This window comes from Microcebus murinus, chromosome 16 (genome assembly GCF_040939455.1).
Source record: "Microcebus murinus isolate Inina chromosome 16, M.murinus_Inina_mat1.0, whole genome shotgun sequence".
Lineage (NCBI taxonomy): Eukaryota > Metazoa > Chordata > Mammalia > Primates > Cheirogaleidae > Microcebus > Microcebus murinus.
In genome coordinates, this window is record NC_134119.1 from 27622088 (window position 1) to 27642529 (window position 20442).

The following is a 20442-nucleotide window of genomic DNA, read 5'->3' on the forward strand; positions in this document are numbered from 1 at the left end:
ACCCTGTCTCTACATAAAATAATAGAAAAATTACCCATGCGTGGGCACACACCTGTAGTCCCAGCTGCTCCGGAGGTGGAGGCAGGAGGATTACCACTGTACTCCTGCCTGAATCACAGAGTAAGATCATCTCTTAAGAAAAAGAAAAGATTCGTTGTTATTTCCTGAGTCTTTACTATGGGGGCCACAAACTGGGGTGCCTAAAGGGGCCAAGAAGGCAACCCAGAGTGGGCCAGATGGAGACGTTCTTAGCTAGAAGCCCGTAGGGGGCTTTCAAAAGATACCAATGTACAGGTCTGAGCCCAAACCAATTAAGTCAGAATCTCTACGGGGTGGGACCAAGCATCTATATCTTAGATGAATTGACTCCATTACCACTGTGAAATGACTCTTCTTATCCTTGACTATATCCTTGGCTCTGAAATATATTTAAAAATTTTTTTTTTCTTTTTAGATATGGAGTCCTGCTATGTTGCCCAGGATACCCTTGAACTCCTGGCCTCAAGGGATCCTTCTGCCTCAGCCTCCCAAATAGCTGGGACTATAGTCATGAGCCACTGTGCCCCGAAGCTCTGAAATCTATTTTATCTGATATTAACATGGTGATGCAGCTTTCTTAGCATGAGTAGAGTGTCGTGGCATCAGCCTAGCTCATAGCAACCTCAAACTTCTGGGCTTTGGAGTTTGCGTTTGAAGCGATCCTTCCACCCTCAGCCTCCCGAGTAGCTGGGACTACAGACACGTGCCACTGTGCCCAGCTAATTTTTTCTATTTTTAATAGAAATGGGGTCTTACTCAGGCTGGTCTTGAACTCCTAACCTCAAGGGATCCTCCCACCTTGGCCTCCCAGAGTGCTAGGATTACAGGCGTGAGCCATCTCACCCCAACCTCAGTAGGTTTCTTATAGGAAGTATATTATTGCAAGAGGGGGGAGTCTTGATTTGTAATCCAATCTGACAATTTCTGCCCCTTTCATTGAGGTGCATTGACTATTTACATTTAATGTGATAATTGGTTTAAATCCAACATGTTATTTGTTTTCTATTTGTCCCATTTCCTGTTTTCTCCCTGTTTCCTTTTTCTGCTTTTTTAGAAATTTTGGATTAAGAGAATACATTTTTATGATCCCATTTTATCTCCTTTGTTGGATAAGCCAACAAAGCTATAACTTTTTGTTCGGTTATTTTAGCAGTTGTCTGGGAGTTTATAACACACATCTTTAGCTGATCACAGTCTGCCTTCAAGTGATATGACACCACTTCACATAGACTATTCAAACCTCACAACATTATCCCCCATTTCTCCCTCTTGGATTTTGCTATTGTTGTGATACCTCGTATTGCTACATATATTATAAACTCCACAGCACACTGTTACCATTTTAAGTGATTTTTAAAATAAGAGGAAAAGGACTTTTATTTACCCAAGTAGTTGCCATTTCTACCACTCTTCACTCCTTTGTGTAGATCCAAACTCCCATCTGGTATAGTTTTCTTTTTGCCTAAAGGACTTCATTCTTGCTGGTGATGAATACTTTCCACTTTTGTAGACCTGAAAACATCTTTATTTCACCTTCATTTTTTAAAAGATCTTTTTGCGGGATGTGGAATTCTAGATTGACTTTTTTTTTTTCTTTTAGCCTTTTAAAGGCTACTTCCCTGTCTTCTTACTTACGTTGTCTCTTTCTAGAAATCTGATGCTAGCCTCAGATTTGTGTGTAACACGGTGTTTTCTGTTTGTTTGCTGGCCACTTTTAAGACTTTTTCTTTATATCTAGTTCTGAGTAATTTGATTATAATGGGCCTTGATGTTGTTTGTTAATGTTTCTTTAAGGCCAGGAGGGGAGAAATGAGAGTATAATGTTGGTCCATTCTCAAGTCCAACGCTGCAAGGTGAAGTGGCATAACATTACCTGGAGGTAGAAGGTAGACTGTGGTAAGTTAACGTGCTTGGGGTTCATTGAGCTTCTTGGGTCTGTGGGTTTATTGTTCGCATCCAATTTGGAATGTTTTTTCAGTTATTTCCCCTTCTAGTTTTTTTTTTTTTTCTCTCTCTACTTATAAATATATCTATCTGAAGTTGTCCCACAGCTCACTGATGCTCTATTTATTTATTTTTCTAGTCTTTTTTCCCTTCGTGTTTCATTTTGGATAGTTTCTATAACTCTATCTTTAAGTTCACTAATCTTTTTGCTTTGGGCCCTTTTACTATCTTCCATGTCACAGTTTAATATACTCAATCTTCCCTCTAGCTTCCTGAACACATGAAATACAACTATAATTATGGTTTAATGTCTTTCTTTATCAATTCTATCATCTGTGTCATTTTTGGGGTCACTTTCCAATGACTAAATTTTCTCCTCATTCAGGAGTTGAATTTCCCTGCTTCTTTGCATGCCTGGAAAATTTTTAATGGATACCAGACATTGTGAATTTTATCTTGTTGGGTGTTAGATTTTTTTTTTAAATAAATGTTTTGAACTTTTTTTCTGGGACACAATTAAGTTACATAGAGCCAGTTTTTCATCTTTGCTTTTAAGCATTTTTAGATGGGACCAGAGAAATGTTTAGTTTGGAGGTACTCTTGCCCTCCTACTAAGGCAAAAACTTTGTGAATACTCTGCCTATTCCCTGTGAGATTTTTCATTCTGGCTCCTAGAATAGGAACTATTTCCAGCCCTGTATGGGCTCCTGGGATTGTTCTCTCTAATGCTTCCAGATGGTTCTTTGCCGGCCTCAGGTAGTTTCCATACGTGCATGTGCTCATCAGTGCTCAGAAGACTCCAAAGGTCCTCTGCTGATCTCCAGAGCTCACATGTGCCCTGGCACATGCCTCCACCCCCACCCCCAGCTCTCTTCTCAATGATGCTCTGCCCTTTGAACTTTAGCCACCTTGGCCTCTGTCTTAGTACATTTGTGCTGCTACTACAAAATGCTTGAGACTGAGCAATTTATATAGAACACACATTTATTTCACATGGTTCTACGGGCTGGGAAGTCCAAGGTCAAGCTGCTAGCCTTGGCATCTGGTGAGAACTGTTCTCTGCTCTCAAGATGGTGCCTTGGATGCTGGGTCCTCTGGCGGGGAGGAAACACTGTGTCCTTGTGACAGAAAGCAGATAGACAAAAGAATAAATTCCTTTCATCAAGCCCTTTTATAATGACATGAAGCCATTAAGCCCTGCCCTCATGACCTGAACATCTTCCAAAAGGCCAAACCTCCCAACCCTCCTGCACTGGGGATTAAGTTTCAACATGATTTTTTCAAGGGGAGAAAAACGTTCGAACTATAACAGCCTCCCAGCTGCATCTCCTCAGCTTGGGGACATCACCGGGCCCCACCTGGGTCCCTGCTCCTGTGCCGTGGTCTGGAAATTCTCTCCAGATAGTGAGCCGCTGCAATGCTGGGTTCTCCTCTTTTGTTTTCTTTTTTTTTTTTTTTTTTTTTTTTTTTTTTTTTTTTTTTTCAGGATCTTCATGGAAATCCTCTTTTGTTTTCTGTCTCTCAGGGATCACTGGTCTTTGCTGCCTGCTGCCCAATGTCTTGAAAACAGTTATTTCATACATTTCCCCCAGTTTTTTTGTTTCAGATGAGAGGATAAACCCATTCTCTGTTACTCCATCTTGGTCAGAAGGAGAAGTCAGTGAATGAGCCTGGAACTCTTCTCCAGGAACAGATGCATTTCTACATGTTTCTATTGGCCAACCAGAATGGAGAACTATGGATCTAAGCCATCCTAATTCCTCTTTTCAAAAACTTTTGATGGATCAAACAAGACTTTCTATAGGCTGTATTTGGCCCTGGGATGCCCTTTTTGAGACTCATACCTTACCTGTTTCTGGACTTTTTTAACTTATTATTTTAACTAGTTTAAATCCAAAAATAGTCTTTACATTTTACTGCCCAAAGTTAGGAGTTAGAAAAGATAGAATCTGAACCCAAGTCGTCTCTGACTTCAAAGCCACTACCATTTTTTTCCCCATGAAATTCCCATCCCTTTGTCCTCAGTCTGCACTGTTACATTTCCAATTATTTATTCCGAGTATTTACTGTATGCTCCCCCACCCCCACCTGGACTTTGAGACTTCCTTGTCTTTGCATCTTCCAAGTTTAGCAGAGGGCCTGACCCATGGGAGGCGATGAGGGACTTTTTGTTGAACAAATGGCTTCTCCCCTTTCTGTTTGCTCTCTTGCTGCTTCATGCCTCCCCTAATCCACACCGCCTATTAAGTGGGAGGTGTGCTACCAGCAGCACAGGTGGGATTTAAATCAGGCAGCTGTTACCTGCGAGATGACTCCTCTGCTCCTACAGGGGTGAGCAGTGTGGAGTGATGCCAACACACAGAGTTGGTTCATTAGAGGGGAAAGTGCTGATTAGCATTCAGTAAACACAGCCTTTGAGGGATTGTTTAAAAAAAGGTTTAAGTCTTAAAATATGGAAGGGGGGACATCCAACTTCAGGAGTCATCAAAGCAATTCAAATTAACAAACAAAATATTGGGCATAATTAAAAAAAAAAAACCAGGAACATGGGATATTAAGGAGAACGTAGGAGAAAGATGCTCTTGTATGCTGTTGGTGGCCTTATAAATCAATGTAATTTTTCTAGAAGGCCATTTAGCAAAACTTATCAAAAGTCTTAAATATGTTCATACAATTTTCCTCGGCAATTTCGCATTTAGCACATTCTATCCTAAGGAACTAAGCGGACAGGTGCTCTGTGATTTATCCACGAGAATGCTCATTGCAGCACTGCTTAGTCGAAGACTGGGGACTAGATTAACGCAACCACATGAAGGACAACCCTGCAGCCTTTAAAAACAAATACACAGGAGAATAATGACATGACAAATGTTTATGAATAATTGTTAAGAAATCTTGATTATAAAATTATGCTCGTGTTCATCATAATTAATACTTCCTTTGTGCTTTACTAATTGAATTAACTCATGTGAGCCTTATAAGAATCTTATGAGGCAGGTAGTGTCCTTGTGGACTGAGTGTGGAGAGACAGACTGGCTTTCCTGCGGGCAGGTGGCAGAGCTGGACTCCAAGTCCTGATGTCCCTGAGTCCGGTGATGCCCAAAGTGTGGTCCCTGGACCAGCAGCGCCACATCACCCAGACTGGTTAGCAATGCCAATTCCCAGGCCTGGTCCCCAGGTCTTTGACCTTTTGATCAAAAACTCTAGGGGTGGGGCCCAGCAACCTGTGTTTGATCAAGCCTCCAGCTGGACGCTTGCTGGATTTTGAGAGCCATTGTGCAACCGTGGAGGCCAAAGGAAAGCTTCCCCTTCACCCTTTGAATATGGGCTGAAAATGAACTGATAATACACAGATTAATAGGAAAAACATGCATATGAAATTTACTTCATGTGCACAACTCAGGGGAATTGCAGGAGAATGATTACCCACTAACCCACTGAGGCCCAGATGCTTCTATACCCTTCTCCATAGGGGAAGGGGAGATGGTGTAGGAGTAAGTGATGTTTAGGGGAGATGAATGAGCCCAAAGAACAACGGCCTGGGCCAAACTTCCTCTGAGCACTGGGGGAGGTGGAGGGAAGGGGAGGGGCCGAATTTCACCGTGAACAAAGGTTGTCTTACCCAGATACAGTCCCCCAGGTAATCTCTGGAGCTGCCCTCGGTGGCATAGATGAAAAGTCTGTCTGGGCTTGGAGAAGACGCCTGGTCTCCCTTCCAGCAGCTAAGCTTTCCCGGTTATTTGAGGAGATTCCTAGGAAGGAGATCTTAAGAAATTGCTTAGTCAGATAAGGAAATTCCCGAGCGAGTTCTCCTGGTGCTTTGGGAAGGTAAGAGAATCAGAAAGACGGGGAGGTGGGGAAGGTCAGAGAGAGACCTGGAAGCTGCTTCTTTAGTACGGCACCTCAAAGCACCATATTTTGGGGTATTATTTGCTGAGCCCCAACATGACACTATTCTATCATTTCTTAAAATTTTGAAAAAATGTATATGTATGTGTAAAAAATGTCTGATGGCTTCGTCATTAAAATACTAACAGCATCATCTCTGGATGGCAGGATTCCGGGTGATTTTGATTTTCTTCTTTTTTGTTTTGTAATTTCCAAAAGGTACCACAATGAACTTCTGTGACCAAGGCAAAACAAACAAACAAAAAAATCCAAACAAATAAAAAACTTTTTTATGATAAAGAAGAAGGAACTATGCTTCTAAACTCAGTGAGAAGTTATAAATACATATTTTGGGTGGGAGGGAAGTATAGAAGAAAACGGCTTTCCTAAATCATATGGAAACTCAGGCAGCACTTCAAAAGGGCATGTCAATCATGGGAGGAGGGCGTTATTTAAATGCAGACTGTGATTCGACAGGTCAAGGGGGTGGAGATTCTGAATGTCTAACCAGCTCCCAGATGATGCTGGGAGACCAGCGTCAGCTCCCCCCGACTCTGGTCTGGGGGCCACACTTTGAGAAACAAGGGGCCGGAGAGATATAGGCTCTCAACTCGCAGGATGCAAGCTCCATGAGGGGGAAGGATTTTTCTGGTCCAATAACATATTCCCAGTGCTGAGAAGAGATTGAAAAACTAGCTCTCCAATAAATGAATGGAGCTCCTGCAAGCCAGGAGACCTTGCCGGGGACTCAGGGAGCTGGGCTGTGGTCACGGTTCTGCACCTGCTGCTGGCAACACCTTAGGCAAGCTGTGGCCTCCCAGGGATGACAACTGTCACCAGGCAGGGTGACAGCTCCGGGCCCTCCTTTCCTATGGCACAACGTGTAAGCCTTGCTCAGCCTGGGCCAAGGTTGCCCAACATTTCAGACTTGCTCAAAACAAAAAGTACCAGGAATTTGGCAACACTAGCCAGGCAGTGTTCTGAAAAGCCCAGGGAAAGAAATTAGAAATGAAGAAATATCTAAGTGGAGGTTTCCGTAGAAACATTAACTCATCCGCATAGGCTGCGTGCTGCATTTGGATTACAGGTTAGGCTCGTAAGCCTGAAATAAATTATATACTCCTCATATTATTCAGCACTGAACTGTATAATAATAAATTATACAGTTATAGGCCTCAGCCCAAGTTATAACAAATTATACCACAGTGTATAATTACCCTGCACTGCACCATATAATAATAAATTAGACAGCTACAAACCTAAGTTGTGATTCCAGAAAGAGATAGGAGAACGATCAGGGCTATTGATCCATTCTTCTGATCAGACCTCTGTTGTCAGACAAGACTGGGGCTAGAGGAGAAAGCAGTTACCCACCCTTCCTTCCTTCCTTCCTTCCTTCCTTCCTTCCTTCCTTCCTTCCTTCCTTCCTTCCTTCCTTCCTTCCTTCCTTCCTTCCTTCCTTCCTTCCTTCCTTCCTTCCTCATATTTGGATGCCTCCTTGGTTCAGAGTAGAAACTTGACCTTGGGAACTTGGGCTGACTTGGAACTAATACCTGTCCTCGAAGTTTCCCAGGCTGTGGGGAGAGCTACGTGCAAACTGAAAGTGAAACAGTACGACAACATCTGTATGAAGAATAAAATAGCAAGAGCAGCCAGGTGTCAGGTGTCGACCAGGTGGCGTGCATCAGCACAGGTGTGAACTCCTCGTGCCCTGGGAGGTGGGTATCGTCCTTCCCATTTGACAGGTGAAACGAGCAAAGCTGAATTGACTTGCTCAAGGTCACACAATTAGAAATGTCAGAATGGGAATTTCAACCCAGGATTATCTATGTGGTGGTTATATTTCTCTGAGGGCGCTAGATAGTGGAGTCAGCTGGGAAAGCGGAAATCAGGTATCATAAAAAGTACCCTTGACAAATCCTCAGGAGACACTAGGTTGGAGATAAATCGTCTCCTGGTGGGTCCAGCACAGTCAGGCTCCTCGGCAGTATTGGAGCAGTTGCTCCTCCCTCCACACAGCGCCCCCGGGGTGATACTATTCCGTGACCTAACATTAGTGTGCATTATGTGCTGCTGTGAGCACTTTACAGGTTTTAAACTTATTTTATCCTCTCACCAATCTTATGAGCTTAGTACTTTTCTTATGTCCATTTTACAGATGAGGAAGCTGAGTCACAGTGAAGTTAATAACTTATTCAAGGTTGTACAGCTAGTAAGCAGCAGAACTGGAATCTGAACTTAGGCTAGTCTGGTCTACCAAATCCTGCAATATTAATCACTATACTGCTGGTATATATATATATTAAAAACCCAGCTTATCTTTAGAGACTTATCCTCAAGTAGTGGTAGGATGAGGGAATCTATGGGGACTGAACCCTAGAGCAGATTCTGCCTCTGTCTCAAAGCCACTCAGGGTGTGTTCCATTAGACCACATGGTTTCTTCCCTTCCCTTCCCCTTCCCCTTCCTTCCTTGCATGTTAACCATGTGTAAGTTGTGATTCCATTGTAATCAAAGTGTCAAAGAAGCCAACAGGGACAGAAAAATGAGAGCAAGTGCCTCTTTTCCTGCAGTGGTCAGGGAAGGCTCCTAGGAGGAGGTGGCATTAAAGGGTAAATAGGAGTTTAAGCACGTACAAAGGAGGGAGAGGGACTCCAGGCAAGGAGAAGGAGTGAAGATAGAGCCCTGCAGGTGAGAAGAGATTGCCCTAAGGGTATGCTCAAGTCCTTCAGGTGGCAGGAGGCAAGGTGGGGTGGCAGGCAGGGCCTTTGAATGTCTCACTAAGGAAGCTGGACTTTATCTGGAATGCAGTGGCCGTCAGTGTGTGGACCACGGGCTCCTTGAGGACTTCCCAGCTCCACAGTGGACCCAAGAAGGGGAAACTGAGGCCCTGCAAGTTCCAACCTCAGCCTGCCCACTCCATCCTCCAAGGCCCTTGGTGACCGAGTGCTCACTCAGATGCTCTTCTTGCCATGCCTGGTTAACAGAAGAGCTCTGCGTGGCAGGTCTCTCTGGAAGGGCATCCACGGGGGACAGTGGGGACGGGGCTGCCAGGGAAAATGCAGGGTACCCACACCCAGTTACGTTTGAATTCAAAATAAACTACACATGATTTTTTTTTTTTTTTTTGGAGACAGAATCTTACTCTGTCCCATGGGCTAGAGCACTGTGGCATCAACCCAGCTCACAGCAACCTCTAATTCCTGGGCTCAAGTGATCCTCCTGCCTCAGCCTCCCAAGTAGCTGGGACTACAGGCATGTATCACCATGCCCGGCTAATTTTTCTATATATTTTTAGTTGGCCAATTAATTTCTATTTATATTAGAGACGGGGTCACACACTTGCTCAGGCTGGTTTCAAACTCCTGACCTCGAGTGATCCTCCCGCCTCGGCCTCCCAGAGTGCTAGCATTACAGGCATGAGCCACCGCGCCCGGCCTTTATACATGATTTTTTAGTGTAAGTTCATCAGAAGTATTGCATGAGATATACTAAAAAGTGTTCATTATTAGGCCGGGCGCTGTGGCTCACGCCTGTAATCCTAGCTCTTGGGAGGCCGAGGCAGGTGGATTGCTCAAGGTCAGGAGTTCAAAACCAGCCTGAGCAAGAGCGAGACCCCGTCTCTACTATAAAAATAGAAAGAAATTAATTGGCCAACTGATATATATATATATAAAAAAAAAAAATTAGCTGGGCATGGTGGCGCATGCCTGTAGTCCCAGCTACCCGGGAGGCTGAGGCAGAAGGATCACTCGAGCCCAGGAGTTTGAGGTTGCTGTGAGCTAGGCTGACGCCACGGCACTCACTCTAGCCTGGGCAACAAAGTGAGACTCTGTCTCAAAAAAAAAAAAAAAAAAAGTGTTCATTATTGTCATGAAATTCAAATTTAATAGAGTATCCTGTATTTTCAGTTGTTACGTCTGTCAAATCTATGTGGAAGGGAGCAGGCCGCTTCCCAAATACAATTCAAACCCCTGAGCATTGGCCAGGGTCCCAGCAGAGAAGCGGAGTCTTTGTGAGTCATCTAGAATAAGGGATCTGCCTCTAGCATGGAGCTGGAGGGTCTGGGGCTCAGCCTGCCCGGCAGCCAGAAAGGAGAGTGCCGTGGATGAGAGTAAGGACAGACAGGCACCTGTATTTTTCTGTCACCCCTCCAATGTCGCTGCTGTGGTGACCTGCACAAGCACCTGTCACCTTTCCCAGGACTCAGAGAGGCTTGCAACCAAGGTTACAGTGAAGGGCCCTGGAGAGTATGGGGTCTGCACCCCAGTTCTGCCCTCGTCCAGCTCTGTAGCCTGGCGTAAATTACTAGGAGTAGTCAACTTCTCCATGCCTTGGTCTCCTCACTTGTGAAATGTGTACACAATGCTCAACCCTTACAGAGTTGCTGAGAAGGCAGAATGAGACAGGCAGCTGACATCTAAGCAGTTAATTGGTAATAATTACTATTGGTGTCAAAGAGTTTGCTACCCATCTATTTTGCTATGGAAGAAGTCACTTGTCTTAGAAGCTATTAAGAAGCAGCATGTTCCAAAATCCTCTCTCAATTAAGGAACTCACCAGGTAAGTCTTGGAAAGATAACAAACCATCTTCAAAAGCATCTCCAAATGCCAATGTCAAAATCAGATATCGCACCGCACGCACCGCTAGTTATCCATCTCTGCGATCTCAGCTACTCTTCCCACTTCCCCAAAACAAATGGAAAGAATAAGCCCCAAGGGACGGGAAAATAATAAAATTAGGCTTTAACGCTGTTGCAGATGCGGCAGCTGCTGATGAAAAGAAAATACTTTCTTTAAAAAGGCCACCGTGCAAAGGGAGCTGGCAGCGCAGCAGGCGTGGAGTGGGAGCGGGGTGTGAGCGGGGCTCGGGCAGCAGGTGGAGGCCACAGCCAGGGGACAGTGACATGATGTGAGACTCGGAAGGCCAGTGGGGGCCCAAGGGGGTGGAAGGCAGAGGGCTCGGAGTGTGGTTGGGAGAAGGATTTTCTGGAAGCCCAGGGCCTGTTTTCACTGCCTGTTTTTATGGCCATCTCGGTGCCCTGCCTTGTTTTCAGGGCTGAACAGCCAAAAAAAGAGAAGCAAAATCCCTGTCTTTGGAAGAGTCAGGGTATTGGCTGCCTCTCTTCAGGGTGTTGGCTGCCTCTCTCTGCCTCCCACTGGAAAAACAGGCCCCTGGGCGGTGTTTTTAGCCACTTAGCCTGGTTCTGAGGTTTTCTTCTTAACGTCTTGTGATTCTGCGTTGCAACAAGAAATACAAATGCGTTCAAGACTGGGCCTGCGCCAGAGGCGACGGTTGGGCAAAGTGTTCCCAGGAGCACAGCGGGAGGAGAAAGTTCGAGAGTGGAGGCTGGAGCTCCTCCATGTGGGCCGGGAGTGGAGGCAACGTGGCAATCTGGATGTGTTCAAAAATGTTCCTGTCTTGGACCCAAGCATCTCACTTCTGGGAATTTCGGTGCGATGATGTTTATGATGAAATTGTTTGCATGTAGGGAAAAAATAGAAACATCCCAGATCTCCATCTATAGGGACTTCGCTAACTGAGTGACTGTGGTGACATCTGTCAGCAGCAACTCGGTTCTCCTTTTCCTTCAACTCCGTCTTCCCCATCAGCTGGTCTGTGGGCTCTGCCACTGAGTCACGTTCCGGGCTGGAGGCTGCCTCCCTCGCCCCTGCCACCACTCCTCTGTGGCTCCCGCAGCCCGACGCCCTCCTCTGTCCTCCATTCGTCCCCTCCAGCCCCCTCCTACACTGCAGCAGAGTCCCCTGCTCCGGCGGCTTCCCGTTTCTCTGAGGAGAGAACCCAAGCTCCTGGCCGCGGGCGCCCTGGCCCAGCCTCACCTGCCCTGGCTACCTCTGCGACAGGGTCTCCAAGCCTCCCTCTCTAGCTCCAGCTCCAGCACACGTGAGCGTGCTCCCGCCCTCCCCCGCCTCCGCCCTGCTGTTTCCTCTGCTGGGACATCTCCCCGTCCCCCCTTCTCCTCCTGGTGGCAGTACAGACCCCAGGTCCTCAGGGAGTCAGGACACTGCTGAATCTTTCTCCTCTCCCAACCGGTACCTCTCCCACCACCGTGCCCATCTTATTTTCATCATGGCACTCAGCACGCGGGCAAATGGTTATGTGTTTGCGGACTTGCTGATGCTCTCTCCCACCGGAACTGAGAGCAGGGGCTGAGCGCGCCGTGTGCCGGCCCGGTGTCCCCGAGCGCCGCTCTGTGCCCGCTGGGGGACGAATGAATGAGCGTAAGAATGCTAGGAAGCTGTCGGAAAGAGTTAGCTAGACCTCCGCGTCTTCCTTGGGAAGGTGCCCCAGGTATACAAAGTAGATATGAGCCCATTTATGAAAAAAATATAAAGGAATTATTAAAGTGAATACGGCTAGAATTGCGACCGGGTTTTGAGGGCTCAGTGTCCTCTGAGCCCCGTTCTAACCACGTCTGTGTTTATAGTCTTGCCTCACTTGATCTTCCCGGCAACCTTCCGGGGTAGGCGCAGTTTTGGCACCGCTCTGCAGAGGAGGAGACAGACACGAGAGGCTAAGGAGCTTGCTGGGATGTGGGGAGGCGGGAGATGAATCTAGAAGGTCTGACTTCCAGAAAGATATTCACTAACTGGCGTGGAGAGGTTATCTCAGGGGTGGAGAGGGGCTGAGTGAGGTCCCAGAGGTGGTGGGTAGTGGGTGGGGGGATCCAGGTGCCGATTCCATTCCTGGAGCGCTGTGTGTTCTTGGGCAAGTCACCTGCCTTCTCTGCGCTCCCCTGAGAACCGGCGGCAGTGCTCGGAGCTACAGAGAGGAAGACATTGCGTAAGGCGCCCCAAGTGCCCAGCTCGGGGCCCTCCACTCCTCCCAGCTGGCAGCAAAGGACGGGCAGGTGTGGTGGGGCGGGCCGGCCCTTCGCCCTGCTCCTTGAGCCAGCGCCACTCGCGGGCTCCAGGGGCCTGGTGGCTTGGCTGAAGGCGAGGGTCCTCCCGTAGGACCCCAGGCGCTCCCAGCTGTCGCCTGCACTGCCCCGCTGCGCTGGGAGGTGACAGTCCGGTGGCCAGGCCAGGGGAATGCGCAGAGGTCACTTGCGGAATGGCCGAGGGAGCGCCGGGCGCGAGGTGCCCAGAGCAGGGCAGGCGGCTTCAAAGGGCCTCTGCCGAGTATCCTGAAAGAGGAGCCCTGACGGTTGGCCCTCCGTCAGCAGAACGCACAGCTTGAAAGGGAAGCCAAGTTAGGAGCAGGTGGCTCAAGAATTTGGCGCATGCTGGGTGGCCGCTCGTCCATCCGGCACAAGCAGGGGAGGAGGAGGAGGGTGTGGGCTCGGGCACAGGATCGCGCCTGTGGGTCCCCTGTGACCTCCCCTTCCGAGCACTTGCCGTTGACCACATTTCACAGTTATTTTTCTGGTCACTGGACCGTGTCTTTCCTCTCAGACAGGAGGACAAGAGCCCGGGGTTGTCTGCTGCTCTCCGTGCGTTTACAGCTGGAGCAACAGTGAACGCCGAGTAAATTATTTCTCCAACGAATGAATGAATCTGCCCTTCTGCCGGTTTCGTCATGTTGGAAAGGCCCTGGAGTTTACTCCTGCCTCCAGGACTGATCAGCTGAGTGATCTTGGACTTTGCTTTTAAGGCCGCGGTTTCAAATCCTGCCCGGATTAGAACCCAGGCTCTGCGTCTTACTTGCTGTGTCAGTTTGGGAAAGTTTCTTACCTTCTCTGTGCCTCAGTTTCTGCATCTGGGAAACGGGGCACTCAGCGCCTACGTCACAGACGGCGTGAGGGATAAAAAGGCTTGACACGTGGAAAGTGCTTACAGTAAGGTCTAGATAAATATCAACTCATTATTTTATTATTTATTTTAAAATCAACTTTATTAGGATATAACTTACAATAAAATGCACTCATTTTAAGTGTACAGTTTGATGGGTTTGGACAGATACATACACCTGTATAAGCACCACCTCAATGAAGAACCTTGCCCTCTCCCCAGCAGTTCCCTCTGCCTCTTTTTGCCAATTCCCTCCCCCTCCCCCTGGTGCCTGAGAGATCAGTTTTGTCGGTTCTAGAATTTTCCACAGATGGAATCATACGGTACATGCTCTTTGGCTCGGGCTCTTTTCAGCATCATGTTTTTTTTTTTTTTTTGAGATTCATCCCTGTTGTGCATATCAGTAGTTTGTTCGCTTTTATTGCCTGTAACCCATGTTATTACCAATTATTTTCTTAGACTCAGTTTCCTCATCTGTAAAACGAGGTTAATAATTTCCACCTCGTAGACTGTGGCGGGGACAAGCGGGCCCGTGAGTAATGCACGGCACTAGCTCTCACCCCACACTCAAGAAACGCTCTTTGCCACCACCTGCCCCTCTGTCCCCGTGAAGGGACCCCCTCCCCCAGCATGGGGGAGCCCGGGGGCCGAAGGGTCAAGGGCGTTGCGGAGCAGATGGGGGTGACACCTTCCAAGATGCACGGCCGTGTTTATACAGCAGGTTGTTATTTTTTAATTCTTTGCCTTGTGTCCTTTTCCCTACTTCCCTCTTTTGAGGATAATTAAAATGCAAGCTGGCACTCCCTTCCAGGAGACAGCTGAAGATTTAATTGCCCCAAGAAAAATTCTCCAGCGAAAGGTCCTGCGGTAATGGCAGTTCTCGGCCTGGCTGCCCGCGTGCCTTTGCCTCCCGCACATGACATTAGCGGTAATGCGTTAATCTGCATGTGCGCAGGGCCCATTTGCTGGCACGGGGGAGCGGCGGCAGGGCCGAGCTGACAGACAGCCTCAGTCAGGCCGCAGCCTTCTTGCCATTAAACTCTCACCTGGCCTCATTCTGGAGGCAGGGCTGTGGCCCGGATCCACGCGACCAGCTGCCGCACCAGCTGACCCGGCCCAGGGCGGGCCTGCGGGGGCAGAAGGCCCGGGTGGGCGGGTGGGAATGGCACCTTCTACCACGAGGCCTTGGCCTGTTGTCATTGAAGCCAGGCCAGGAGGACACGTCTGCGAGAGCCTGAGCCCCGCCGGCTCTCCAAGTTGGGCCGTTCACCAGCAGGGCTGGGGGTAGAGAAAGATCTTTGCAATCTTTCATCCTGTTTTCTAACTATAGCTCCAGTCTCTCTAGAAGAGGCACCAAAGGCTCAGACAAGGGTCACTGGCTCCTTGCCTGTTGGGGAGCATGCGTCATTTTTTAAAAAACTGATTGCTCTGAACCCAGGATCATGATCAAAGGCAGAGTAACTCAGTGGGAAAAGTCAGAGGGACTGAGGTTGGAATCTAGTTCCAAATCTGCCAGCCGGGGGCTCTCAGTTCTCCTGAAATGCCAAGCAGTCTCCAACTTTTATGTTCTTTCTTCCCCTTCTCCCTCCTTCCCCCTCCCTCGCTCCCTTCCTGCCTTCCCACCCACTCACCCACATCACCTGTCCATCCATCCTCCCCCCTTCCCATCCATCCATCCATCCTCCCATCCATCTAACAAATATATATTGGATGCGTCCTAGGCGCTGAACATAGGAGTTGCGTTGGTGAGGGAGTCCAGCACCCTACTTGCCCTTAGGCAGCAACCAGGGCAGTGGAGGAGAGGGACGCTAATCAAGGACTCACAAGGTCAACGCAGAAGTGCTGGACGTGGTCACTACGGCTGAACAAAGAAACTTGGCCGGGCGCGGTGGCTCACACCTGTAATCCCAGCACTCTGGGAGGCCGAGGTGGGAGGATCGTTTGAGCTCAGGAGTTTGAGACCAGCCTGAGCAATAGCAAGACCCCGTCTCTACTAAAAAAAAAAAAATAGAAAGAAATTAGCTGGACAACTAAAAATATATAGAAAAAATTAGCCAGGCATGGAGGCGCATGCCTGTAGTACCAGCTACCTGGGAGGCTGAGGCAGGAGGATTGCTTGAGCCCAGGAGTTTGAGGTTGCTGTGAGCTAGGCTGATGCCACAGCACTCTAGCCCGGGCAACAGAGTGAGACTCTGTCTCAAAACAAACAAACAAACAAACAAAAAACCCAAAGAAACTTGGCCCAGTCTTTGGATTGGAAGATGAGCAAGAAAGACCCAGTCAGTGTTCCAGGCAGAGCAGGAGCATGTGCAAACGTCCTGTGGTTCATTTCAGAAACCACTGGGAGGCTGGTGCTGCCAGTGCAGGGAGTGACGGAGGGAGCAATGTAAGCGGGGCTGCAGAGCTCCGCGGGGGTGGCTCACACAGGGAAGGCTGACCTCTGCCCCGCACTGGCTCCTTGCTGATTTTTTACATCTCAGTTCAGGAATTTCCTCTTCAGGAGGTCTTCTCTGCTCCATGCAGGCTGAGCGAGGCCTATGTACTTTACTCTGATGAGAAAAAGCATCTGAACTTGGAAATCTGGCGAAAGAAGGAGGTTGCCATGCTGGGGTATTGTTTAGAAGACCCACTAAGGGATTAGTTAATTCTGTTGGGGACTATACCTGAGTGTGTCTTCCTATTTGATCAGGGCCAGGATTTTATAAAGCTACATGCTAATTTATAGAGTTTTGTCTGGTAGAGGAGCAAATGACTTCTGTCTGGCGGCAAAGATAATTCCAAAGGTATGGTTTTATTGCCTTGTAGAACATTAACCAGATTTATATCTAACCTGAAAATTTTATTCTCACATTCCTTTTTCAAGGCCTGTAAATACCCATTTACTCTTGGAAGCTGCTTTTCCCTCCTGCTGGCTGACTCATTAATGCTGGTTCATTCTGTATTTGTGTGTATCCTGTTTGTCACCCCCGTGTCCTAGCAGCACTGGTCCCCGCCTTGCGATGGCCAGCTCTGGCACCCTCACACCCCATGAGCTCATAGGGGTGGGACCCATCTTTTGTCAACATTGTATCCTCAGAATTTTGCACAGGGCAAGCTTCCCAGTAAGAGCTTGAGCAATAATTGTTGTCTGAATAGGCAATATTATCTCTTCACCTCTCTGGGCCTCGATTTCCTTATCTGTGAAATGGACATCACAGCACCCATCTGCAAAGGTTCCGTGAAATAAAGAATCCAAGTGTTAGGGATCCTGTCTGGCACGTGGTGGGCTTTCGTCCCCCGTATGCTGGGGCTGGATCCCAACGGTAGAACACGACGTTCTGGTGTTGTGGGGCTCATGTCTGGTTGGGAGGACACCAAGTCTCGGGAGGAGCGACTCACGGTGAGGCCAGCGCAGGCGAAGGAGGCGCTACCTGGTACCTGGTGGCACGGGAAGAGCAGCCTGGCCAGAGTCCGGTCGGGGCTGGAGAGGAACAGGATATGTCCTTCCATAGGTCAAGGAAGGGGACCTTGCAAACCAGGCGGGGGCGGGGTCCCCGGGGTTGGTGGGGGGGTCATCTCAGGATAATGAGGGAGGGAGGACTCGGCAACACGGTTCCAGTCAGAAGGGAAGATCCCCATTGCAGAGCTGCTCTGATGGGCTGGCCCTGACGTGTGAGCGTGGGGTGTGAACGTGCGCCAGTGCGAATTTGTGCGTGTGGGTGTGAATGTGAATGTGCGTGAGAAGGTGTGCATGAGACTGTGAGTGAGAATATGCGTGTGTGGGTGTGAATGTGCGTGCGAAGGTGTACATGAGACTGTGAGTGTGAATATGCGTGTGCGGGTGTGAATGTGTGTGTGCGCGTGTGAAGGTGTGAGAGTGGGAGTGTGAATGTGTGTGTGGGTGTGAATGCACGTGAGTAATGTGAGTGTGAATATGCGTGTGTAGGTGTGAATGTGTGTGTGCGTGTGAATGCATGTGAGTAATGTATGAATATGCGTGTGTAGGTGTGAATGTGTGTGTGGATGTGAATGTGTGTGTGAAGGTGTATGTGACAGTGTGTGAATATGTGTGTGTGTGAATGTGTGTGCATGTGAAGGTGTGAGAGTGAGAGTGAGTATGTGTGTGTCTGGGTATGAATGTATGTGGGTGAATGTGTGTGTGGGTGTGAATGTGTGAGTGTGTGAGTGTGGGTGTGAATGTGTGAGTGTGTGTGTGTGGGTGTGAATGTGTGAGTGTGTGTGTGTGGGTGTGAATGTGTGAGTATGTGTGTGTGGGTGTGAGTGTGTGAGTGTGTGAGTGTGGGTGTGAATGTGTGAGTGTGTGTGTGTGGGTGTGAGTGTGTGAGTGTGTGAGTGTGGGTGTGAATGTGTGAGTGTGTGAGTGTGGGTGTGAGTGTGTGTGTGTGGGTGTGAGTGTGTGAGTGTGTGAGTGTGGGTGTGAATGTGTGAGTGTGTGAGTGTGTGAGTGTGGGTGTGAGTGTGTGAGTGTGGGTGTGAATGTGTGAGTGGGCGTGAATGTGCATGTGATTGTGTGTGTGAGTGCACGTGTGCTCGTGTGTGTAGTGACTGCTGTCTGCACCACACTGCTGCACAGCGTCTTTTTTCCCCCCAAATCCACCCCAGAGGCGGAGAGACCCTCAGCGCAGACTCTCGGCCGGAAGAGCCCGAGCCGCCTGTCTGCAGGAGCTAAACTTACAGCCTGCACGTGCGGGAGCCGGTCTCTGGTGCAGAAAAGGCTTACGAGAGACCTCTGTCATCAAGCCCCTGCCAGCCCCGGTATAATATATGTGGCAGAGTCGGGCCCACCGGAAAACTTACCAAATGTACCAGAAAGAAAACCACCAGAATCAAAGAGTCTTAAGTCCCTTCTCTCATCTGCCCCTCCCTGCAGCCCCCGAGGCGAAGACCACTACCACCCCCATTTCCCAGGTGAGAAAACAGGCTCAGAGGCCACTGTGTGCCCAAGGTCGCCGGGCAAGGACTCTGGTGTGGCTGTCTCTGATGCCCGGGGTGGAGGAGGAGGCAGAGTGACGAAGGGAGTCCCAGGAGACGAAGTGATGACAGATAATGGCTTATCCTTGTAGCTGTCCTTGTTCTCGGGCCCAGTTTGGCATCTTTTCTTTCACCGTTTCATGTGCTATTTTGGTCCCTGGGATGCTGTCTTTCAAATTAACAACACTCCTTGGGCCCCTCACCTGGGGTGCGTTCAGGGACCAAAGAGAAGGCATTGACACCATCTTTTAAAAACTGTCAAATTGGGGCAGGCATCAAAGGTTGGGGCGGCGTGGAGAACGGGGCACCCATCTTTTTAAACATTTGAGGTATGACATACCCAGGGACATGCACAGCTCCAGTTTTCGCACACGCAAACCCCCCCCCCCCCCCCGTAACCACTGCCCGGGCAGACCCGGAACATCCGCTCTCCCGACCGTTCCGGGTCCTCCCTCCAGGGCAGCAGCTCTTCGGGCCTCTGCTGCCAAGGTCTCGCCTGTTTCTGAACATCCGGGACTCATGTCTTTTTAAAAAAACATCCTCGATGTCATCATCCTGTATTTAGAAAACGAACCAAGACGCTGCTATGGTGCATAAAGGATGCTGGGGAGCCCTGCAGTGGCAGGTTGAGCCCCGGCGAGGTGACCAGGCAGGTGACTGTTCTGCCCTGACGCTCTGATGCTCTGGTGGTGAGACTACGCTGTGCTTCCTGGCTAGCGACAGAGTCTAGCGCGCCCTGAACACCCCCACTGTCCCTCCGGCAGCCCCCCTCCCCCCCGCCTCCCATCGCGCCCAGCCAGTGCCTACTGGGCCACACCGCAGTGGCACCACTTCCCAGATGGCAGCCTTAGAGCAAGATGCTCAATCTCTGTTTCCATTTCTGTAGGAAATGGGGCATAATCATAGTACCCACTTACAGGTTTGTTAAGAGGATGAAGTGAATTGCTGTGAGATAAGCGAGTGTTTGTACAGTTTAGGGGTGCATGACCTGTAGTATGTGCTTGTGTAAAAATTGAATACATAACCCCCCATTCCAATCTTGGCTGCTGGGAATGTGCTAGAAGCCCCAGGGACTTTTCCGGTTGGGCATGCAGATCCCAAAGGCCAGGTGAAGGTGTTCCTGATTATCATGTAAAGTGGGCAAGAGCTTCAGGCAGAAGGCAGGGGCCTGGGGCTGGTCCTCATGGAGGGAGGGAGTCTGATCCTTCTCCATTGCAGCTCGAGGAACCCCGAGGAGGTGCCCGATAAATGCCAAATGCTTGACTGATTTCCTGGTGGGCAGAGAAAGGGCCACTCAGCTCCCATCAACTTTCGTTTCGCCTGCTAGCGTCCAGCCCTGGAGATCCGAGCCGTGGACAAGCCAGGCCCAGGTGCTGCGTGAAATACCTCCCCCGAGTCCCCCGCCATCCCCCACCTTCCCAGAAAATGAACGGCATTTCCCCGCCCACTCGGCCTGGATTCGTGCCTTGAACGCCCCATTCCTGCAAGCGCTGCACATACTTCACGGGTTGGGCCCCGAGGGAGGCGGAGAGCTGAACTCAGGCCGAGGGCCAGGAGCCTGCTGAGTTCTCAGTCAGAGCCACAGCCAAGGCCCTGGCCTGTGAGGCAGGCGACCTCTCTGAGCCCCCGGTGCTCCCTGATCACATGGAGCAGGCCAAGGGTGCAGGGGTGATCCCCAGTAGGCTTGTGGATCTGAGTTCAAGCCTCAATTTCACTACAGATTCACTGTGTGACATTGGCCACATCACATGCACTTGTGGAGCCTCATCTTTCCTTCTCTGCATAATGGGCACAACCATGGCCATCTGATAGTTACGAGAATTAAATGAGGCAATAAGCACAGTGTGGT

The 20442-nt window shown here is 49.1% G+C and overlaps 1 non-coding gene across 1 annotated transcript; it reads right to left on the reverse strand.

The window, feature by feature from the left end:
- Positions 1-18304: 18304 nt before the first annotated feature.
- On the reverse strand, positions 18305-18450 carry LOC142861519 (small nucleolar RNA SNORA12). The gene has a single exon (XR_012912744.1). It is a non-coding gene; the product is annotated as a small nucleolar RNA SNORA12 (small nucleolar RNA).
- Between the last annotated feature and the right edge of the window lie 1992 nt (positions 18451-20442).